General features: G+C 38.6%; 1 protein-coding gene across 3 annotated transcripts in view; it reads right to left on the bottom strand.

The window, feature by feature from the left end:
* LOC126253278 (cilia- and flagella-associated protein 45-like) overlaps window positions 1–16,543 on the bottom strand; it is a 176,085-nt gene extending 159,542 nt beyond the window's left edge. For all 3 annotated transcript variants that reach the window (XM_049954500.1, XM_049954498.1, XM_049954499.1), the window contains exon 1: window positions 16,482–16,543. The gene's annotated coding sequence lies outside the window, so the exon portion shown is untranslated. The remainder of the gene's footprint in view (window positions 1–16,481) is intronic.
* Window positions 16,544–23,221: the final 6,678 nt, after the last annotated feature.

Raw genomic sequence — 23,221 nt, forward strand, 5'->3', positions numbered from 1 at the left:
AAATACATCACCAGGTCCTGATGGGATTCCAATTCGGTTTTACAGAGAGTACTCTACTGCATTGGCTCCTTACTTAGCTTGCATTTATCGCAAATCTCTTGCCCAATGTAAAGTCCCGAGCGACTAGAAAAAAGCGCAGGTGACACCTGTATATAAGAAGGGAAGAAGGACAGATCCTCAAAATTACAGACTAATATCCTTAACATCGGTTTGTTGCAGGATTCTCGAACATATTCTCAGTTCGAATATAATGAATTCCTTGAGACAGAGAAGTTGCTGTCCATGCATCAGCGCGGCTTTAGAAAGTATCGCTCCAGCGAAATGCAACTCGCCCTTTTTTCATGATATTTTGCGAACCATAGATGAAGGGTATCAGATGGATGCCATATTCCTTGACTTCCGGAAAGCGTTTGACTCTGTGCCCCACTGCAGACTACTAACTAAGGTACAAGCATATGGGATTGGTTCCCAAATATGTGAGTGGTTCGAAGACTTCTTAAGTAATAGAACCCAGTACGTTGTCCTCGATGGTGAGTGTTCATCGGAGGTGAGGGTATCATCTGGAGTGCCCCAGGGAAGTGTGGTAGGTCTGCTGTTGTTTTCTATCTACATAAATGATCTTTTGGATAGGGTGGATAGCAATGTGTAGCTGTTTGCTGATGATGCTGTGGTGTACGGGAAGGTGTCGTCGTTGAGTGACTGTAGGATACAAGATGACTTGGACAGGATTTGTGATTGGTGTAAAGAATGGCAGCTAACTCTAAATATAGATAAATGTAAATTAATGCAGATGAATAGGAAAAAGAATCCCGTAATGTTTGAATACTCCATTAGTAGTGTAGCGCTTGACACAGTCACGTCGATTAAATATTTGGGCATAACATTGCAGAGCAATATGAAGTGGGACAAGCATGTAATGGCAGTTGTGGGGGAGGCAGATAGTCGTCTTCGGTTCATTGGTAGAATTTTGGGAAGATATGGTTCATCTGTAAAGGAAACCGCTTATAAAACACTAATACGACCTATTCTTGAGTACTGCTTGAGCGTTTGGGATCCCTATCAGGTCGGATTGAGGGAGGACATAGATGCAATTCAGAGGCGAGCTGCTAGATTTGTTACTGGTAGGTTTGATCATCACACGAGTGTTACGGAAATGCTTCAGGAACTCGGGTGGGAGTCTCTGGAGGAAAGGAGACATTCTTTTCGTGAATTGCTACTGAAGAAATTTAGAGAACTAGCATTTGAGGATGACTGCAGTACAATTTTACTGCCGCCAACTTATATTTCATGGAAAGACCACAAAGATAAGATAAGAGAGATTAGGGCTCGTACAGAGGCATATAGGCAGTCATTTTTTCCCTCGTTCTGTTTGGGAGTGGAACAGGGAGAGAAGATGTTAGTTGTGGTACGAGGTACCCTCCGCCACGCAGCGTATGGTGGACTGCGGAGTATGTATGTAGATGTAGATGAAGCAGTACTTTTATACATTATGATACGGTACCAAACCAAGAAAACATTTATGTCATCTTAGTTAATTCTTTGTCACTATACTTTTAAAAAAGTCACTACATGCAGTTAAGTGCTTGTAAGAGATCTCCCACCAGTGTATGCTTAAAATGTGGCTATAAGTAGATAGAAGAAGTTGGTAATGTTAAATTCCTGAGATTACAGCTTCATAATAAATTCAGCTGGGAGGAGCATACCACAGATCTGCTGAAGTGCCTAAACAAACCAATATTTGTAATGTGAATACTGCCCAACATTGGTGATACAAAAATAAAAAAGCTGGTATACTATGCTCACTTTCATTCCACAATGTCACACACGATTATTTTTTGAGCTAACTTGTCAACCCATGCTAAATTTTTCTGGGCCCAGAAATGTGTTATAAGGATTATTTGTCGTATGAACTCAAGAACATTCTGCAGAGGCCTGGTTAGGGAACAAGGAATAATAACTGTTGCTTTCTAATATATTTATTTCTTAACGAAATTTGTCATTAAAATATAGCTCTTTTTCAAACCAACAGCTCAGTTTACGGAATTAATACTGCAAATAAGAACGATCTTCACAAATCTATGTATACATCTACACTCTGCAAACCACTGCAATGGGCATGGCAGATGATACATCCCACTGTACCAGCCACTTTTAGTCACTTACTATGGTCAAGAAAAGTGTCCATTACATAGGAACACACGTTTCAATAATTTGCCAGCAGCCACAGACAGTTTGACTACTAATAAAGTTCAGTTTTAAGAGGAACCTAAAAGATTCATTGATGCCCAACTCCAATTCCATCAATGAATTTCCTAGCAGAACCAACTGGTGTGTATATGTTACTAATAATATCAAATAATGTATTAGTACAATCTGACTTTCATATGAGGGGCATTTGAAAAGTCCGGGCAAAGTCCAAGAGATGGCAGTACCAGCGCATATCGAGGTCATGTTTAGTTAGTAGCATCTTTGAAAAGAATGCACACCAAGTTTCAGCCATGTTGGTCTAGTTCTTTGTGATTGGCATTCGTGTGAATCAAGGAATTCGAGGGATTGTCAGAAAATGGACGAAAAAGAATTTCGTGTGGTGATTAAAAGTTACTTTATGAAAGGCAAAATGCCTCAGGAGACTAAAGAGAAGCTTGAGAAACATGACAGCGACTCCACACCTTCGATTAGAACAGTTTATAAGTGGTTTCAAAATTTTCTGAGTGGCTATAAGGGCACAAGTGGTGTTGAACGTTCTGGACGCCCTGTTGAGGTTACGACTCCAGAAATCATGGAAGAAGTCCATGATATGGTGGTGGCTGACAGAAGAGTTAAGGTTCGTGAGATTTCTAGTGCTGTGGGCATCTCGAATGAATGGGTACATAATATTTTGCATAAACATTTGGACATGAGAAAGCTATCCGAAGATGGGTTCCGCGATTGCTCATGCCTGACCAAAAACGGAATCATGTGAAGTGTTGCAAGGATGGTTTGCAGCTGTTCGGGAAGAATCCGCAGGACTTAAAGTGCTGTTTCGTCACTGTGGATGAAACATGGATACGTTACTATATTCCTGAGGCCAAACAACAATCTAAACACTGGGTTACCAAGGGAGAATCTGCACCAAAAAAGGCTAAGACCATTCCTACGGCTGGAAAGGTTATGGCTAGTGTTCTTTGGGATTTGCAAGGGATAATCCTCATCGACTATCTGGAAAAGGGTAAAACTAAAACAGGTGCATATTATTCATTGTTACTGGACCATTTGAAAACCGAGCTGCAAGAAAAACGCCGGTGTTGGACCGCAAAAAAGTCCTTTTCCATCACGACAATGCAGCAGCACACACCTCAGCAGTTGTGGTCGCAAAATTAATGGAAACAGGATTCCAACTCGTTTCATATCGCCCCTATTCTCCAGACATGGCTCCCTCAGACTTCTATTTGTTCCCCACTTTGAAGAAATGGCTGGTGGGACAAAGATTTTATTCAAACAAGGAGGTGATTGCAGTAACTAACAGACTTGGACAATTCCTATTATTTGAAAGGGATCAACAAATTAGAACAGCGTTGGACGAAGTGTATAAGTCTAAAAGGAGACTATGTCGAAAAATAAAAAAGGTTTACCTCAAACATGTAAGTACTGTAGTATTTTTATTTTTGCACAGAGTTTTCAAACACCCCTCGTACAAATTCAGTATAGTAATTTGATGATTGTAAATAAATGTTGTGAAATGATTTTTCTGTTTTATGAATCATGACTACAATAGCATAAGACAAACCTCAGTGTGTTGAACATTGATGTGTTTTGCAACAAGTTATTTATTATCTTTCAAACAAAACTAGATTTAAGATTTTTTTTATTTATTCCACACCCTTGAGGAACAGTTCACTTGGGATCTGTGGAAGGTACATCAGCACATTTGTTTTGCTTTGTGCGTATTTATCGTGTATCCTTGTTTTTCTGATATGTTCTATGTCATGGAGGATCTCCTCACTATGGATCTACTGGAACAAAAAGTACATCTAATGTAATCTCTGTCTCTTTTCAAATGATCCAAGGCTTTGAATTCATCAATAGCCCAATGAGGCATTTAACCTGCAGTTTGTGGAGGTGCAGGTCAGGCAAGAGGTGGTTCTGTGATGTATTGGAGATCTTTCAGTACCATGATTTTGGCCCATTCCCACACATTATTGAGAACATGGACTAAGATTTCTATTTGAACATTCACAATGACCAGGTTTTGTCTTTTCTTTTATATCTTCATTATAAGTATACTGCTGACTCTCTCTTCTTCCAAGATGACGACAGCCATTTTCACTGAGCTGTTCACACATTTCTGGTTTGACAAACACTTAGGCACACTATTACTCTTTGACTGGCCAAGTAAATCATCTGATTTAACTCCATATAAAATATCTGTGCCTGTCTGGAACAGAAGTTGAAACATAGAAATCAACATCCTCACAGTGTCATAGCTCTAAAGTATCTAAAGACCAATAAGTGGCTTCAGCTGGATATGGCATATCTGAAGAAACTTGTGGAATATCTTCCTTGCTGAAGTGAGGCAGTGTTACATAGGATCAGCATGATGTCTCATGAAGGTGACTAGTTTTTTGCCTGGTTTGCTTAGTGTTATGCTTGATGTCTGATGTATGAAATACTACTAAGTTCCCAGAGCTTCTCTCATTAAGCAGTGGGGATTGATTTTTTTCCCCTTCTTCTTCAAGGATTAGAATGTATTCTGGACCAGTAATCAGCTCCAAACTATTGCTTTAAACTGCATGTACCCCTCTCCTATGGAACGTGAGCTAGGCTTGGTGACATGCCTAAGTATTTCATTTAGTACACATCATGGTGTGGCCTAAAGTTTTCATTTGTCTAAGTTAACTTCTAAGTTGATTACCAATAATCCACTAGCCATCACATTAATAAAATCCTGTGATTTACAGAATTTAGATGACAGAAACAGATGTTTTAGTGATGGCTGCTCATTTATTGCACGTCAAAAAGTTCAGAAACATATTGACGGAAAGAAACTGTAGCAAAGTGATTTCCAAGATGAACAGCTTACTACTTCGCAAATATAACAGAACACATGACAATAAGGCCACATGGAAAATAAAATTACTGCTAATTGTACTGAAGTTTTTTTGATGGCAACCACATTCGGGCATTGAAATTAATCAGTGATACGAGTTGAAAATTTATGTCAGACAGGGACTCAAACTTGGATGCTCAGTTTCCCTACAATGGATGCCTTAACCACCTTGGCCATCAGGAGATGCTCCTCGGTTGACCCACATTCCCAACTTGTCATATGCCAATGACATGTCTGACAGAAGAGACACCACACACATAAAAAGGTAACATTTCCATAGGCCTGATGGCCAAACATGATTCCTTCAAACTTCTTGGCAGATTAAAACTGTATACTGGACCGAGACTCAAACTCAGGACCTTTCCCTTACACGGGTGAGTGCTCAACCGACTGAGACACCCACGCACAATTCATGACCTGTCCTCACAGCTTCAATTCTGTGAGTACCTTATCCCCTATTCACTCTGCAGCAGAGTGTGCGCTTATATGAAACTTCCTGGCAGATTAAAACTGTGTGCCAGACTGAGACTCGAATTTGAGACCTTTGCCTTTCATGGGCAACTGTTCTAACAACTGAGCTGTCCAAACACAACTCATGATCTGCCCTCACAGCTTCATCCCCTAGGCTGTGGCTAAGCCATGTCTCTGAAATATCCTTTCTTTCAAGAGGGATGGCTCTGCAAGGTTCACAGGAGAGCTTCTGTGAAGTTTGGAAGATAGGAGACAAGGTACTGGCAGAACTGAAGGTGTGGACAGGTCATCAGTCATGCATGGTAGCTCTCCCATAGAGCATTTGCTCGTGAAATGCAAAGGTCCCAAATTCGAATCTCAGTCCGGCACACAGTTTTAATCTGCCCGGAAGTTTCGTATCAGCACACACTCCACCGCAGACTGAAAATTTCAATCACCAGATTTTGTTTCCTCACTAAATCATAATAGAGTGTGGTGTCTGTTCTGTCAGATGGACCAGGACTCAAACCTGGATGCTCTGCCCTCTAGAATGGTTTTTAATCAGTTTCCCACATTCCAGTAAATGAATACCAAGCTGGTACCCAAGTCCCCCCTCAGGTACACGATTCACAAACATTTAGATAACATTCGCTTACTTTCACATGAATCACACTAATTGCAGACAGTTGGGGTACACAATTCTGTCCCAGGTGATAATGAACTACCAACAAGAAAGGCATCTGCCGCCCCTTAAATTAACCATGTCCCATTAAAAATCATATTGACCCTGCACTCATGTGGGACAAAGACACAAGAAAAAGAATCACATACAGATGCATCCTCCCACCAACGTGGATTGTATAGAGTTGCCAAAAAAACACAGTACACTCTCTTTGCATTATAGACAGCAAACTAATGTTATGTAGGCAGGCTCACATAGTTCATTGTCATAAGAAATCAAATCAATCATATGCCCTATGGGCAGCTGATTTAAATGGTCTGATGCGCAAATGTCAGTTCAGCTGTGAAAATGTAACTTGTAAACAAGCCTATGCTGAATCACTAGTATGAGAGGCTGTAATCAGGAATTATGGACAGAGACACTTATACTAGCAAATAGTATTATCAAGAAAGTGTTATCTGTTGCAAGAACTTTTGAAATGTCAGCTGTAGTACAGAAATCTTTCGATGAACCTGATATCATCTATAAAACAGCACTCCATTCCACAGTAAGTATGATCAGGACATGAGAAGTCTGTTTTCTTCATTGGACTTGAGGTTCAAACCCTGATGTCCAAATAATAAAGAACACACAGCACTCATACAGCAGTAGTGAACATCTCAGTCTTCACAGGAATACTCACAACCTCATTATAACAACAAAAAGGGCTACGTATTGAGGTAGTCCAGACTGTTGTTCAAAGTATCCTCATTGTTACTGCCTCTAAAAAGAAACACTCTGTGGATGGTGTAATAAAAAGGGGCATTGACAAAAGTCTGACACAGCTGCGTTAAATAAGTCCCACGAACACCGAAATAGCATAAACATGCTTCAGCCACAACTGAGTCCTTTAATGGCATGAGCACATAAGTTATCTCTTCCATTAGTAATTAAGAATGTGTGAATTAATTTTCTTGTCCATACTGACAACAGCCTCTATCATAAATGAGGAAGCTTATGTCTGCCGGCCGCGGTGGTCTCGCGGTTCTAGGCACTCAGTCAGGAACCGCGCGACTGTTACGGTCGCAAGTTCGAATCCTGCCTCCGGCATGGATGTGTGTGATGTCCTTAGGTTAGTTAGGTTTAAGTAGTTCTAAGTTCTAGGGGACTTATGACCACAGATGTTGAGTCCCATAGTGCTCAGAGCCATTTGAACCATTTTTTGAAGCTTATGTCTAGACTGGTTCACCACCATTACAGCCTACGTTATAAACATTAACATCCTATAGCAAATACCACATCCAGTTCTGCAAGGAATGCACAATAAGTGTCATAGATAAATGACAGCTGTTCATTTACATTTTAGTTATGCCCTCACCAAAGAGACAAAACATATCTGGGATGAACACCTTTACAGCTTTCTCATTTCAAATAATAGATGACATTATGCTGTGCCCTGAGTAGTATCATTCACTATCCAGCAAATTTTTGCTTTCTTTTCACTAGGCTTAGAGTGAGTCAACAATTACGCAGCTCAAATTTGGTTGAAATCTCCCACAACACCTCATTACCTCCAACCCCAACCACTATTAGTAGCATTGTAAGAAGACCTCAAAAGTGAGCTACATCACTTAAGGGAACAAGATATCCTAATACTTATTACATCTGGTCAGTCAGCAACTCTGTTAACAGTCTTAGGCAAAGCAGATTATTTCCTCCGTGTCTGCAGTGATTTCAAAATAACCATAAATGTGCAAGTCTGAAGTCAATCCCATTCCACAACCAAAAGAATTACTGACAAAACTATCTCATGGTCAATATTTCTCCAAAATTGATCTAACTCAAGCGTATCTTCAACTGCTATTAGACGAAGTCATGTCAACTCATGGTAATTAACATGCACTTTAGATGGTATTTATTTATCAGCCATTTGATCTAATTAATTGATACATGATGCATCTCTACATTTGAGCTTTGTCATTACATTACTTTACGAATCAAATATATTAAATCTACCAATTAAAATAATTGTACAGTGGGGACTGCATGTGCCCTGATGCCTACAGGAAACCTGAAAAGTGATGGCCAGTGCTGCCCTGGTGAAGCTATAATAGACCCAACAAACCAGTAGTGGATAATCCCTCTCCTTTCAAGAATGGAATAAGCCTCAGAAAGGATACATAGATAGATAGGTAGATAACAACCCAACTGTAAACATGGATTATAATTTAGGGCAATGACTATCTGGACATTGACTGGTGAGATGGAGGAGATGATGCATATGATGGAAAGAAGGCACCTGGCTTTGTTGGGGTTGGAAGAAACTAGGTGTAAAGAAGGGAGGCGACACTGAAAAAGACTACCCGTTATATCGAATCAGGAATGGAGTGAGACTTGGGTAAAAGAAGAAATGAAGAGAATAAGTGACAGGATGATGGACACACAAATATCACTCAAGGGACAGGTCACAGAAAGCAATAATTTGAAGAGGGGATGCAGAAACAGACTGGAGGAAAGACTGTGACGATAACGGGGAATTTCAATACACATATTGGAAGAGAAAGACAAAAGTAGTAAAGTGTGTTTGGACCAGATGGTTAGGACAGTCAAATCAAGGAAGGTGACAGACTATTGGACTTCTGCCAAATAAGTGGTTTGTTGATCAGGGATTCCTGCTTCAAGAAAAAGGAGAGTCACACGATTACTTGTTACAGTAATGACTTGAGTAGAAAGTAGTAGTTAACTATCTCTACAATAGAGGAATGAACAAAAACACCACAGATGTACAGATAATATCATTAGAGGCCTTGGGTAGCAACCACTGACAGCTGATAACGAACTTGAGAAGGGCTAAAGTTAACAAAGTGACAGAAAATCAGGACAGCTGTGTAAAGTTACAGAGGCTAAAACACGAAGAAAATAGGGTAGACTACCTCGGAATAGTGAGGGAAATGTCCCAATGGACGAACCAAAAACAGTAAAAGAGGAATGAAGCAGATTTAAGAGGAAATCAGTAAGTGCAACAAAAGTTATATGTTAGAGGACAAGCAACAAAAAAAGATGGAAGGGAAAGCCATGGTAGAATGAAGAAACGGAAGGTACAGTGCTGAAGAAGAATAGAGCCTTCAAGATACAGTTCCAGACTAGGTCAGCAGAGACAAGAGAAGAGTCTCAGACAAGAAAGAAAGAGGTAGAAAGAATGGCGGCAGAAGAGAGAAGAAGGTGGATGGAAGAATGGGCTTTAATGAAGGAGGAGGAGATCAAAGGTGCAAAATAGGTTCTACACAGGATGGTTAAATGTGAGAGATGGAAAGATATGATGAGTGGTGAACAAAAGTGGCCATGAGGTAAAATATCAGTAGAAACTCAAGATCATGTGGTGGGAGTATTTTGAAAATCTCTCGAACACAATTGGAAAGCCGAACAAGGAGGAGGACAAGGAACTACAAACAGAAAATGATTTAATTTGCATAAAACTGGAAGATGCACTGAGAAAGATGGAATGATGGAAGCCATCAGATTTTGATGAGATGAGCGTAGAGATCATGATAGCAACAGCAGAGGTGGGGATAAAATAGCTCTATTTAGTGATGAAAATTGCGTGGAAAGAGAGAAGGACCCCAGATGAGTAACGAAGGGAATAATTGTCCTTCTCTTCGAGGAAGGTAATAGAACAGACTGAAAAAGCTATTGGGGAATGACATTGATGAGCCACTGTGCAAAGATATATGAGGTTGTTGTTGTTGTTGTTGTTGTTGTGGTCTTCAGTCCTGAGACTGGTTTGATGCAGCTCTCCATGCTACTCTATCCTATGCAAGCTTCTTCATCTCCCAGTACCTACTGCAACCTACATCCTTCTGAATCTACTTAGTGTATTGATCTCTTGGCCTCCCTCTACGATTTTTACCCTCCACGTTGCCCTCCAATGCTAAATTTGTGATCCCTTGATGCCTCAAAACATGTCCTACCAACCGATCCCTTCTTCTAGTCAAGTTGTGCCACAAACTTCTCTTCTCCCCAATCCTATTCAATACCTCCTCATTAGTTACCCACCTTATCTTCAGCATTCTTCTGTAGCACCACATTTCGAAAGCTTCTATTCTCTTCTTGTCCAAACTGGTTATCATCCACGTTTCACTTCTATAAATGGCTACATTCCATACAAATACTTTCAGAAACGACTTCCTGACACTTAAATCTATACTCGATGTTAACAAATTTCTCTTCTTCAGAAACGATTTCCTTGCCATTGCCAGTCTACATTTTATATCCTCTCTACTTCGACCATTGTCAGTTATTTTACTCCCTAAATAGCAAAACTCCTTTACTACTTTAAGTGTCTCATTTCCTAATCTAATCCCCTCAGCATCACCCGATTTAATTTGACTACATTCCATTATCCTCGTTTTGCTTTTGTTGATGTTCATCTTATATCCTCCTTTCAAGACACTGTCCATTCCGTTCAACTGCTCTTCCAAGTCCTTTGCTGTCTCTGACAGAATTACAATGTCATCGGCGAACCTCAAAGTTTTTACTTCTTCTCCATGAATTTTAATACCTACTCCCAATTTTTCTTTTGTTTCCTTTACTGCTTGCTCAATATACAGATTGAATAACATCGGGGAGAGGCTACAACCCTGTCTCACTCCTTTCCCAACCACTGATTCCCTTTCATGCCCCTCGACTCTTATAACTGCCATCTGGTTTCTGTACAAATTGTAAATAGCCTTTCGTTCCCTGTATTTTACCCCTGCCACCTTCAGAATTTGAAAGAGAGTATTCCAGTTAACGTTGTCAAAAGCTTTCTCTAAGTCTACAAATGCTAGAAACGTAGGTTTGCCTTTTCTTAATCTTTCTTCTAAGATAAGTCGTAAGGTTAGTATTGCCTCACGTGTTCCAACATTTCTACGGAATCCAAACTGATCTTCCCCGAGGTCCGCTTCTACCAGTTTTTCCATTTGTCTGTAAAGAATTCGCTTTAGTATTTTGCAGCTGTGACTTATTAAACTGATAGTTCGGTAATTTTCACATCTGTCAACACCTGCTTTCTTTGGGATTGGAATTATTATATTCTTCTTGAAGTCTGTGGGTATTTCGCCTGTCTCATACATCTTGCTCACCAGATGGTAGAGTTTTGTCATGACTGGCTCTCCCAAGGCCATCATTAGTTCTAATGGAATGTTGTCTACTCCCGGGGCATTGTTTCGACTCAGGTCTTTCAGTGCTCTGTCAAACTCTTCACGCAGTATCTTATCTCCCATTTCATCTTCATCTACATCCTCTTCCATTTCTATAATATTGTCCTCAAGTACATTGCCCTTGTATAGACCCTCTATATACTCCTTCCACCTTTATGCTTTCCCTTCTTTGCTTAGAACTGGGTTTCCATCTGAGCTCTTGATATTCATACAAGTGGTTCTCTTATCTCCAAAGGTCTCTTTAATTTTCCTGTAGGCAGTATCTATCTTACCCCTAGTGAGACAAGCGTCTACATCCTTACATTTGTCCTCTAGCCATCCCTGCTTAGCCATTTTGCACTTTCTGTCGATCTCATTTTTGAGACGTTTGTATTCCCTTTTGCCTGCTTCATTTACTGCATTTTTAAATTTCCTCCTTTCATCAATTAAATTCAATATTTCTTCTGTTACCCAAGGATTTCTATTAGCCCTCGTCTTTTTACCTACTTGATCCTCTGCTGCCTTCACTACTTCATCCCTCAGAGCTACCCATTCTTCTTCTACTGTATTTCTTTCCCCCATTCCTGTCAATTGTTCCCTTATGCTCTCCCTGAAACTCTCTACAACCACTGGTTCTTTCAGTTTATCCAGGTCCCATCTCCTTAAATTCCCACCTTTTTGCAGTTTCTTCAGTTTCAATCTGCAGTTCATAACCAATAGATTGTGGTCAGAATCCACATCTGCCCCTGGAAATGTCTTACAATTTAAAACCTGGTTTCTAAATCTCTGTCTTACCATTATATAATCTATCTGATACCTATTAGTATCTCCAGGATTCTTCCAGGTATACAACCTTCTTTTATGATTCTTGAACCAAGTGTTAGCTATGATTAAGTTATGCTCTGTGCAAAATTCTACAAGGCGGCTTTCTCTTTCATTTCTTCCCCCCAATCCATATTCACCTACTATGTTTCCTTCTCTCCCTTTTCCTACTGACGAATTCCAGTCACCCATGACTATTAAATTTTCGTCTCCCTTCACTACCTGAATAATTTCTTTTATCTCATCATACATTTCATCAATTTCTTCATCATCTGCAGAGCTAGTTGGCATATAAACTTGTACTACTGTAGTAGGCATGGGCTTTGTGTCTATCTTGGCCACAATAATGTGTTCACTATGCTGTTTGTAGTAGCTAACCCGCACTCCTATTTTTTTATTCATTATTAAACCTACTCCTGCATTACCCCTATTTGATTTTGTATTTATAACCCTGTAATCACCTGACCAAAAGCCTTGTTCCTCCTGCCACCGAACTTCACTAATTCCCACTATATCTAACTTGAACCTATCCATTTCCCTTTTTAAATTTTCTAACCTACCTGCCCGATTAAGGGATCTGACATTCCACGCTCCGATCCGTAGAATGCCAGTTTTCTTTCTCCTGATAACGACGTCCTCTTGAATAGTCCCCGCCCGGAGATCCGAATGGGGGACTATTTTACCCAAGAGGACGCCATCATCATTTAATCATACAGTAAAGCTGCATGTAAAGCTGCATGTCCTCGGGAATAATTACGGCTGTAGTTTCCCCTTGCTTTCAGCCGTTCGCAGTACCAGCACAGCAAGGCCGTTTTGGTTAATGTTACAAGGCCAGATCAGTCAATCATCCAGACTGTTGCCCCTGCAACTACTGAAAAGGCTGCTGCCCCTCTTCAGGAACCACATGTTTGTCTGGCCTCTCAACAGATACCCCTCCGTTGTGGTTGCACCTACGGTACGGCCATCTGTATCGCTGAGGCACGCAAGCCTCCCCACCAACGGCAAGGTCCATGGTTCTTCTTTGAGGAAGACACATGAATTCAGACAAAAGTAGAAGGAAGGATGAGACAAAAACAACATGACTTACGAGTAGGAAAGCCCATAGCAGATTTAATTTTCACTGTAAGACAGCTACAAGAACACCACTATGAATATTGAACAGATCTACTGATGGCACGTCTAGACATTGTTGTTTTTCTTGTGCCTTTGTACTGCATCAGCACAGGGTCAGCATGGTTATTAACGGATATGGCACAGTAAATTTAAGGGATGGTCAGACCCCTTTCTGCCGCCACCCCCTTACTTCCCAGGACAGAATGTGTACCCCAACTATCTGCATGTAGTCTTATTCATGTGAAACTGAGTGAAAGTTTTCTAAATGTCTGTGAATTATTTATGGTCAACTGAGAAGGCATTGGGTACCAGCCCAGTATTCACCTAGTGGGATGTGGGAAATTAACTGAAAATCAATCTATGCTGGCTGGCACATACACCCTCACTGTTAATCTTCCAGGTGTATTCAATTCTGGCAAGTGCATCTCCCCATTCAAGAATTGGAATTTTTACATGCACAGCCATCTGGGTGTGTGATGATCTATATGGAAACCGAAACAACATATGATAGAACATGTAGAGACAACGTAATTTCACTAGGTCAACTCTACTGTTTACCATATTCATTAAACTTTTTTACATATGTTCCAGCTGCCACCATTTTAATAAACTGACCTAGAAAAGTCCTGTAAGTTACAAAGAGAGATCCCCTATTTGTGAAGCCAATCGTCTTCAAAACACAAAACTGTTGGACTGTCCACAGTGCTCAATAAGACTCCAGTGTTTAAGAATTCGCATCTTAACAAACAGTTGCAGACTATCTTTTGGAATCAATAGGGCACTAGAAATCAGCTCAAAAGATTCCGAACACAGGATACTTGGATAATATAATTGTGACAGGTGCTAAATGGGAACGCAAGGCAAACCTACTTATCCTTTCAATGTGTTACAGCGAATGGACTAAAATACAATTTCAGTAAGCATGCCCAGAATGAAATTTCATACTGCAGCAGAGTATGCACTGATATGCAACTTCCTGGCAGATTAAAATTCCATACTGGACTGGGACTTGAACTTGACACCTTTGCCTTTTACAGGCAAGTTTTCTGCCAATTGCGCTACCCAAGCATAGCTCACATCCTGTCCTCACAGCTTTGTAAGGTAGGATATGAGGTACTGGCAGAGGTATAGCTGTGACGACAGATCATGAGTCATACTTGGTACCTCAGTCAGTAGAGTATTTGCCTGTAAAAGGAAAACTTTCAGATCCGAGTACCAGTTTGGCAAACACTTTTAATTTGGCAGGAAGTTTTAAATAATTGTGAATTTATCAGAAACCAAGTGGAACAACTGTGCCACATCTTCAGTCTGGCTACCAACCCAGCAACATATAAAAGCCCCAGGCAAACTTCAAGTGCTCACGACCTTAAAATGCTTTCAATCATTTCTTGGCAAAATTAATTATTATTCCAAATTTATACCTAATTCTGACAGTATTGCCATATCACTCGATAACTTATACAAGAAAAGTGTGGAATATGAATGATCCTAACAGTGCCAACATGCTTTTCAACAAATAAAACGAGTGTTCTAAGTCTGCTCCCTCTCTAGAGCACTATGAGCCATACAAGCAATTTATGCACACTACCATTGCCTTCACAGCACATCATTGGGGTGGTACTCTCTCACAAAACTGCCAATGTGTATAAATAACTTACCACATATGTCTCCAAAACACCGACTTAAACTCAGACAAATTCTTCACAAATTCTATATATTGAAAAACGTTGAGCTAAGAGTTTCTCCATAAAGTATTCCTATAAGTCATTAGTGCCTGATTATTTGTAGAGAGTATGTGTTCAGTGAGAAGTGCTCTGCAGTACAACTAAATGATCAAATTGTATCAACACAGCCTTTTAAGGAATTTATTTGGAAATCTGAAGAGGCAATAGTTGGAAACAGCACACAAAACAGATAAGAATATAAAAGTTAGTAGCAACACTAACACTGAAATTCATGCACAAGGAAAAGTACAGGTAGTACTTTATGCAAATGGCACAATGATATATAGCCAGAATTTTCATACATAACAGAGTAAGTGCTAGTGTTAAGTAATATAATACCAGTCATACAGCAATAACTTCCTGTATACAAACCTATTCTTTCTGAGTAAATGTAACAGAATTATTTAATTTTATAGCTGGGAATCATTATCACTGTATTAACAAACAAAAGTGCTAAAAGTAAATTAATGGAGTCGTACGCAAAATTTGGGAACCATACAGTAGTATTATGTCTGTGGATACAAGAAAGAAATAAAATATTAATTTAGAATATGACAAGAACTGCAAAGAAAAGAACCAAAACTATGTAAACAACATTCTGCCGCATCCAGTAATAACAGGAGAGCACACAAATGAAATAAAATCGACAACGGATCGTATTATCTTGGCTACACAGAAGTGTGATACCGCCCCTATTCAGGTTGGACTACATAGAATGGTACACAATGTTTCAGTAGGGCGTAACTAGTAGTGAAGAAAGCTCGTATGTGGCAGTGTAAAATACCACTGCGTTTATCTATCATGATAGAAACAATACGATACAAAAGTTAATGTTCGTAGGTCAAAAAGTGAGGAATAAAAACCTGAAACTACAGGACCTACTACAGAGGATACAGTATTCGATTAATCAGAATGTACCTGTTAAAAGAACGGCGTTGCCGTAATAATGTGTTGTTAGTAGCAACGGCTTCTGAAAATACCATTTCGTTGCTATGGTCGCCTAGCTTTTCGGCGCAAATGTTTGTTTGTCCCCTCAGGGATTAGCCGGTCCATACTCTTACAACACAGACGAGAGGTACTAATAAGTATGTCAAAAAACTAAAACACGGGTTGAAGGGTCAAATATAGGGTTACGTTAGCTTTTATGTTTTGTTTTTGTTTTACTCTGCAGCTTGGTTTACATCGGCAGTATATTCGTTCCTAGAAAGCTACGTGAAATTTATCATTCTCGTCTGTCGTCATTCAGTTACTACAAATCAGTACTGCTGTGGCTTCTTCTTTAACCTTTTTCCCTATTCACTATTTTACAGTGTTCACAAATGGTGTATTTGATAGTTATAAACAGAGATTGAGCAGTAATCGGGAAAATAAGTTTCACGAAACCATTATTTTTCTTTCTCGTGGATGTTTTAACATTGGCGAGTGGCAATGAGTACCCAAACACTTACATCAAATCGCAACAATCTGCCACCATGTCGCAGTTCATACGGACAGTCATTATCAATGTCACCAACTCTCGAAAATGAAATAAGCGAAGTGTGTCTAAAAAAAAAAAAAAAAAAGCTGAAATAAAATAAGGTGCTTAATTGTGCAATTTTATTTTGCAATAATTATACTGTGTAACGTATTTAAGAGAGAGAGAGAGCAATGAATACGAAAATACAAGAAGATGGATAATGTTAAATAAATGCAAATTTATAAAGAACGATTGGATAAAATGTTAGAGAGTATAGAGGAAGATATTTTCGTGGTATAAGTAATTTCGTGATATTTTTTGCTTGTGTGCAGCGGACATCCCTCAGCGGGTTGGCCCGTGTTTTGGTAGATACGTCGTTCCCGCCAGATGACCTGTTTCTGTTCCACCACACGTAAAGTCAACAATACAAAACTTTTTCTCAGTCTTCGTGCTGTTTCGTGAAATACTGTGGCGGTTGTTGCATCATCTGTGTATTCTTGATACTGCGTAGAAACTATTGAAGGTAAGCGATATATTTTACGGTATGTTATAGTCAGTGATACAGTGAACGTAAAAATCCAGTGCAATTACTCGTGCGGCTGTATAGATACACAAGGAAAAGCCCCGACACGGTGCAATAAAAATTATTACCAATGACGATAAACACTAGCGCGGCCACTGTATGCGTCGGCAAAGATATATTTTGCTACGCTGGAAGACGTATTCTTGTGATACGTGTGTAGTAGACATCGTGTTACCTGAATAATAATTTTTATGAAAGTATGAAGTGTAAGAGTTCTTTTTAGTGCAAAACCACGAAAGTTTTCTTTTCTTCCGCGCATTATGCTAATGTCATGTCACTGGAGCTGCCTGCATCCGAAGAGGAAGTCTGATAAAGTATTGTATTCACAGTCAAAAATGAGAAGTAGTCATGGTGGAATAAGAAGCATATAACCAAGTTGCGTAAATCTCAACAGCATAGAGAATACACGAATCGATGTAAGTTCACTCCGCCACTGACTTACAATTTACGAAATTTGTGAATTAAAAGTGAAAGACAATTCATTAGTTGCAAAATTCATAAAAATCAAACATGACAAGAATCTAATTAATTCGATGAATTATATTTTTATATATATTTGCATAACTGGCGACTGTGACAGGACATTGAGATAGCCATGAAACCAATTGTATAAATTGTTCGAAGTTGTTTATGACATTGTATGAAATTTTTTTCATGTACTAATTATTTTTAAATTTGCATGTGCAACACCACAACTGGAAGCAAAATAACCAGAACTAAAAATTTCTGTGGATAAAGCAACCAATTCAAAAGGGAATCAAAAGTGAAACCGGAATTTACAGAAAATTTAGGAAATACGCTGTTTGTTTCATCATAGCAAAAGTAGGACCACTACACAACCGCTTGCTCTGCTATGCTTGATAGCATGTCCCGTGTAGTAATTAGACATATATTTCCTTAATTTCCATTCCAAAATGTATTGCAATGAATTTTTCAAAAATGTTATCTAATGATTAGCGAGAGAAAAGTTTGAAGTTTTTGTGCCACAACATTTAGTGCATCATAAAAGTAGCCAATTAACTCTTGACTACACGTAAATCGTATGTTCAAATTTCCAAAAATAATATATTTCAATTTTCTATTTTTCAAATTTTTAATATTAATATTCAATCAAAATTGCACAAAAATCAGCTTCCATTATTGTTTACAATGGCGAAAACGTAATGAGCCAAGATGGCATACAATTACAAGACAGAACATCCGAAATACCAGCTTCATTTCTTCCCCACTCAGAAGTATTAAGTAGTTGAGAGATAGACATAACCGAACTAACAAGTGCTAGTGAGCTTACACAGACTTCTAACTTTGATGATATGTTGATCACAATAGATGAAACTACATCATGTGTCTCCAGCAGCAACATTCTGCTCGCACAGGAAAACATAGAAAGCGAGGATAACATGATTTTTGAAGACACTTTACAGTCACCCATCATACGAAATCCAAATGTCAATTTACAAAGTACAGTTGTTAACAACCAAAGTACATTAGATAGCAACCAAAATAGCGCACTTGCCGCGATACTTCAAGAACTCGATAGCTTGAGCACCGAAATAAAAAAATACAAACACCAATTTGTGTGCAGACATATACACAAAATTTGACAGTTTGTCGCAAAACCTTACCATAGTCACACAAGACATAAACAACATAAAACAAGAGCAGAAATAAGTTTTAAAACATTTTCAGGATAACGTCAAACAACAGATCAGTGATTTGACTAAGAATTTTCACGGAGAAATGAATGTAAAATTTAAAGACATGGAAAAAAGGCTAAGGCAAGATGTACTTTCAGAAGGAAACAACGACATTACGGAAATAAAACAGAAATTAAACACTCTTAACGAGCAGAATGATACAGTAGAGTAGCAAATAAAAGCGATTAAAAACACACACACAAATCTGGAAGCTACACAAACACAATTAACTTCCACAGTAAAGAACATCTCTACTGCAGTGAAAAAACTGCATAAGGATTACGGAAATATACGAATAGCAATTAATGAACTCACCTTAACAGTCTGTGCCAAAAAGGAAAGAGAGAAAATTAATGAAAATTTATCTGATGTCATTTCACAAGATAAAACAGGTACTTTAGACAAAACCAGTACCTTGGCGGAAAGGGTTGTGAAGGTAGATGAAATTATACAGCAAAGGTAAAACGACGTTATCAATAAAGTGAACACCAATTTGCAAGCTAAAGAGAATAGGATATGCAACTACTTAGGGGAAAGTGTTACAGAGACACAAGCTGTAGACATAAGAAAAGAGCAGCAAACCAAACTAATGTATGCACACAGATCGTTGCAAACCCTACAAACAATGCCAGTAGTAATGACAGACCGCAGAGTGTAAGTTTACAGGGCATAACACCAGAACCAGTACCTACGAGAAATGCAAATAATTATGATAGCTATGTAAACACAGCACAAAATGCAAATAGCTTGTCCACTATATTTGCTGAGTAAGGTCTATTAATTCACTGTCAAGTTCCAATGTTTACGAGTGATGGTAAGAAGATGAATCCTGTTGTTTTTATTAGTGCTTTTCGACATGTGTTCCCTAGAAATTGGACGGAAACACAAAAGATCAGATTTGTTGCTGGGTACACGCAAGGCGATGTACTTTTGTGGGCGACCGAGGTAGCTGAGCGTTGTGCCATATATTTACAATCTGAACGGGCATTTCTTGACAAATACTGGTCAGAAGCTGTACAGGAGAGACTTAGGTTAGAGGTTTATAACCCTGACCCTTTTAATAGCAAATATGGTAGCATGTGAAGGTATTTTGAGAAGTATCTCAATAAAACACGTTATTGGACGAATCCTATTTCTCATGTTGATGTTTCAAAAATTTTAAAAAGTCATTTGACATGACACATTCGTGAAAAATTAATTACTACACCTGAGCACGACACAGAATATTTTCTATCCATTTTAGATTCAATCGACCTAATATATGAGCAGAAAATAAAAAAAGGGCATCAGACAACCAAACACCATAACAACATAATTCGAATGGTCAATACAAAAAGCCAGACACGAACATACAGCAAGGCTGGTACACGCAACCGCAAGGATACATTAACCGTGGTAATGGAAATGGCAGGAACAAGAGATTTAAACAAAACTTTCGGTATAACAGGAACGATTGCCATCCACAAGCTAATTTCAGTCCCTCCTCTCAAAACTATGCACCGCTTGTAAATAAAAACATTCAGCCACACCAATGGCATGCACGCGGCAACAACAATAACGTGCCGCATGTTGTACCACAGCAAACCTTTGCCCAACAAAATCACAATACAGCAACATTTCACAACAGTCATGTGAACACTCAAGAAAGTATGTCGTGAGCTAGCAATGATTCAAACTGGAGAAACAATCACACAGTACAACTAACAGAAATTGTTCCGTGCACAGAAGTAGATCAGACTACACTGCAACTAATTTAATGTCTGAAGCATTTTTCACTGAATTAAAAAGACGCAATAAATTTCCTGTTCTGCCAACACAAAACTGCAGAGTACAAACCACGACTGGTGGCAAAACGAAATTAGTAAAACACCAAGCTCTTATCAGCGTGCACACTGAACGATTTTCTGTGATGTGTAATTTTTTAATAGTAGACAAAATCATAGTCAACTGCTTGATAGGTATGGACACATTTATAACCTATAAAACTCAAATGGACAAAGGTAATGAATGGTAAGTGCCATTTGTTTGTAAAAGACCAAAGATTTTCTATCAGCCTGATTACCACACTGGAGAGGTATGACAAAGTAAACCCAGAACCCAATGTCACTGTATAGTATTTATATCCCACAGTGTATTTTTTTAACAAATATGATGACAAACACGATACTGACACTGAAGTTAACCAGGAATTAGTAGAACAAAAATTGAACAAATCAAATATTCTAGATACTACACAACGACAAGAGCTTTCTGACTTACTTTTTAAATATGCAAATGTTTTTAATAAGAATCCAGGAGTAATCAAAGATTATTAACATAAACTTAATGTCTATACTCACGATCATTTTGTATTATGTCTTACTCCATATCGTGGACAAAGAGTAAAGCAGGAAATCAATAGGATGTGCAAATAGGGAATCATACAACCATCATTTTCACCATATTGCAGTCCAATACTAACAGTTAGCAAACCTGATGGATCAGTACGACTAGTTTTAGACGCTAGAGGCATAAACAAAATCCTAGTACCAGTAAGTACAAAACCAGATAATTTAGATGAACAGTTACTAAAATTTCATAACACCAAATATTTCAGCACCCTCGATCTAAAAATATCCTACTGTCAAATGAAGTTACATTAGGAGAGTAGAAAATACACAGAATTTGCCTGCAATGGCAGGAGTTATACATTTCATGTTCTACACTTTGGCTTAAACATTAGTGCAGGCATATTTATATTAGCTTTGGACAGGGTCTTAGGACCAGAAATGCTCAGTGAAGTTACCATGTATGTTGACAATATGTTAATAGCTACATCAATTTTGACAGAACACATCAGTATAATGTAAAAAGTATTTCAGAGATTTACAGAGTACAAAGTAACAGTAAATCTTAAAAAATCTAACTTTGGCAAAGAACAACTAAAATTTTTAGGACATATCGTATCAGAACAGGGTATGTTACCAGACCCAAAGAAACTAGATGCCATACATAATTGCCCACCCCAAGGAACAAAAAACAATTGAAAGTATATCTAGGACGAAACTCTTTTTTCCGAAAATTTATATCACAACAACTTATGAATAGAGATGCCCTACTTAACCTATTGAGAAAGAATAAACCTTGGGTATGGGATGAGAGATGCCAGGAGGACTTTACCAAAATTAAAAATGCATTAATATAAGGAAATATTTCGAGTCTTCCTGACACATCTAAGGACTTTTGTTTAAGCATGGACGCCTTGTCTCAGGGGCTGGGGACATGTTTGTTCCAGATACAAGAATAAGAAGGAGAAACAGTACCCAAAGTCATCAACTTTTCCAGCAGAACCGTATCAGAGGCAGAAAGATCATATTCCATATCAGAAGTGGAAAGTCTGTTGTGATCACCAATCATTATCTTTTCTCTTAACATGTGAACTGTTACACTGAAGACCAGCAAGATGGTGTTTGTACCAGCAAGAATTCAATTTTGAAATAATATACATAAAAGGCAGTCTCAATATTATCACAGATGCACTATCCAGATTACCACAGGGACTCGACGAGTTCAGTGAACTGTCTCAACACGATTCAGAAATCTGAACATTATTGATGCAAAGTAACACACCAAAAATCTGACTATAAAAAATTTTGTAAACAGATTTGAACGATACAACATCAAGACAATAGGTGGAAAAAGGTAATACAAAATGTTAACCAGAATACAAACTGTAAGGTAAGTAAATGGTATCAGCAACACAAAGTGGTTTTGTTTCACTGGAAGCACGAAACTTCTAACCATTGGTGTGTATGCCTTCCAGAGGAATATATCGACGAATTTATCAAACATACACCACTACGGAGTAACAAAATGTACAGACAAGATTTCCAAACTTTATTACTTTCCTAATTTACGACGATTTGTTTCACAAATACTAAGAAAGTGTGGCATTTGCCAAAGAACAAAACCATCCAATATGTCAAAGTTTTCAGAACTACACGCCATACTAACCAAAGATCCACTGGAAATGATTTCTCTGGATATACCAGGGCCATATCCCAGAGCAAAAGGAGGTGTCAAATAAATAATAGCTCTTTATGATATTTTCACAAAATATGTCAATCTTTATGCTATCAAAACCACAACAGCCATAAGCATCAAAGTAATATTAACAGACAACACAGCCTATTTCGTAGAAAGAAAATGGAAACCATTCATGAATACACAGGGCATTAAACACATTTTGGTAAGTTTTTTCCACCCAGAAGCAAGTCCCATGAAGAGGGTGTTTAAAGAATTCAATACTTTTATAAGGACATACGCTTATAATAAACATTCATGATGGATTGAATATATGACTCCATTTATGCAAATAGCAAACAATCTCCCCCACTCTTCGACAGGTTTCACTCCTAATGAACTGATGTTTAACACAAAGCAAACTGACAAATGGGAATCACTCATACCAGA

The sequence above is a fragment of the Schistocerca nitens genome, chromosome 4 (assembly GCF_023898315.1).
Source record: "Schistocerca nitens isolate TAMUIC-IGC-003100 chromosome 4, iqSchNite1.1, whole genome shotgun sequence".
Classification (NCBI taxonomy): Eukaryota; Metazoa; Arthropoda; class Insecta; order Orthoptera; family Acrididae; genus Schistocerca; species Schistocerca nitens.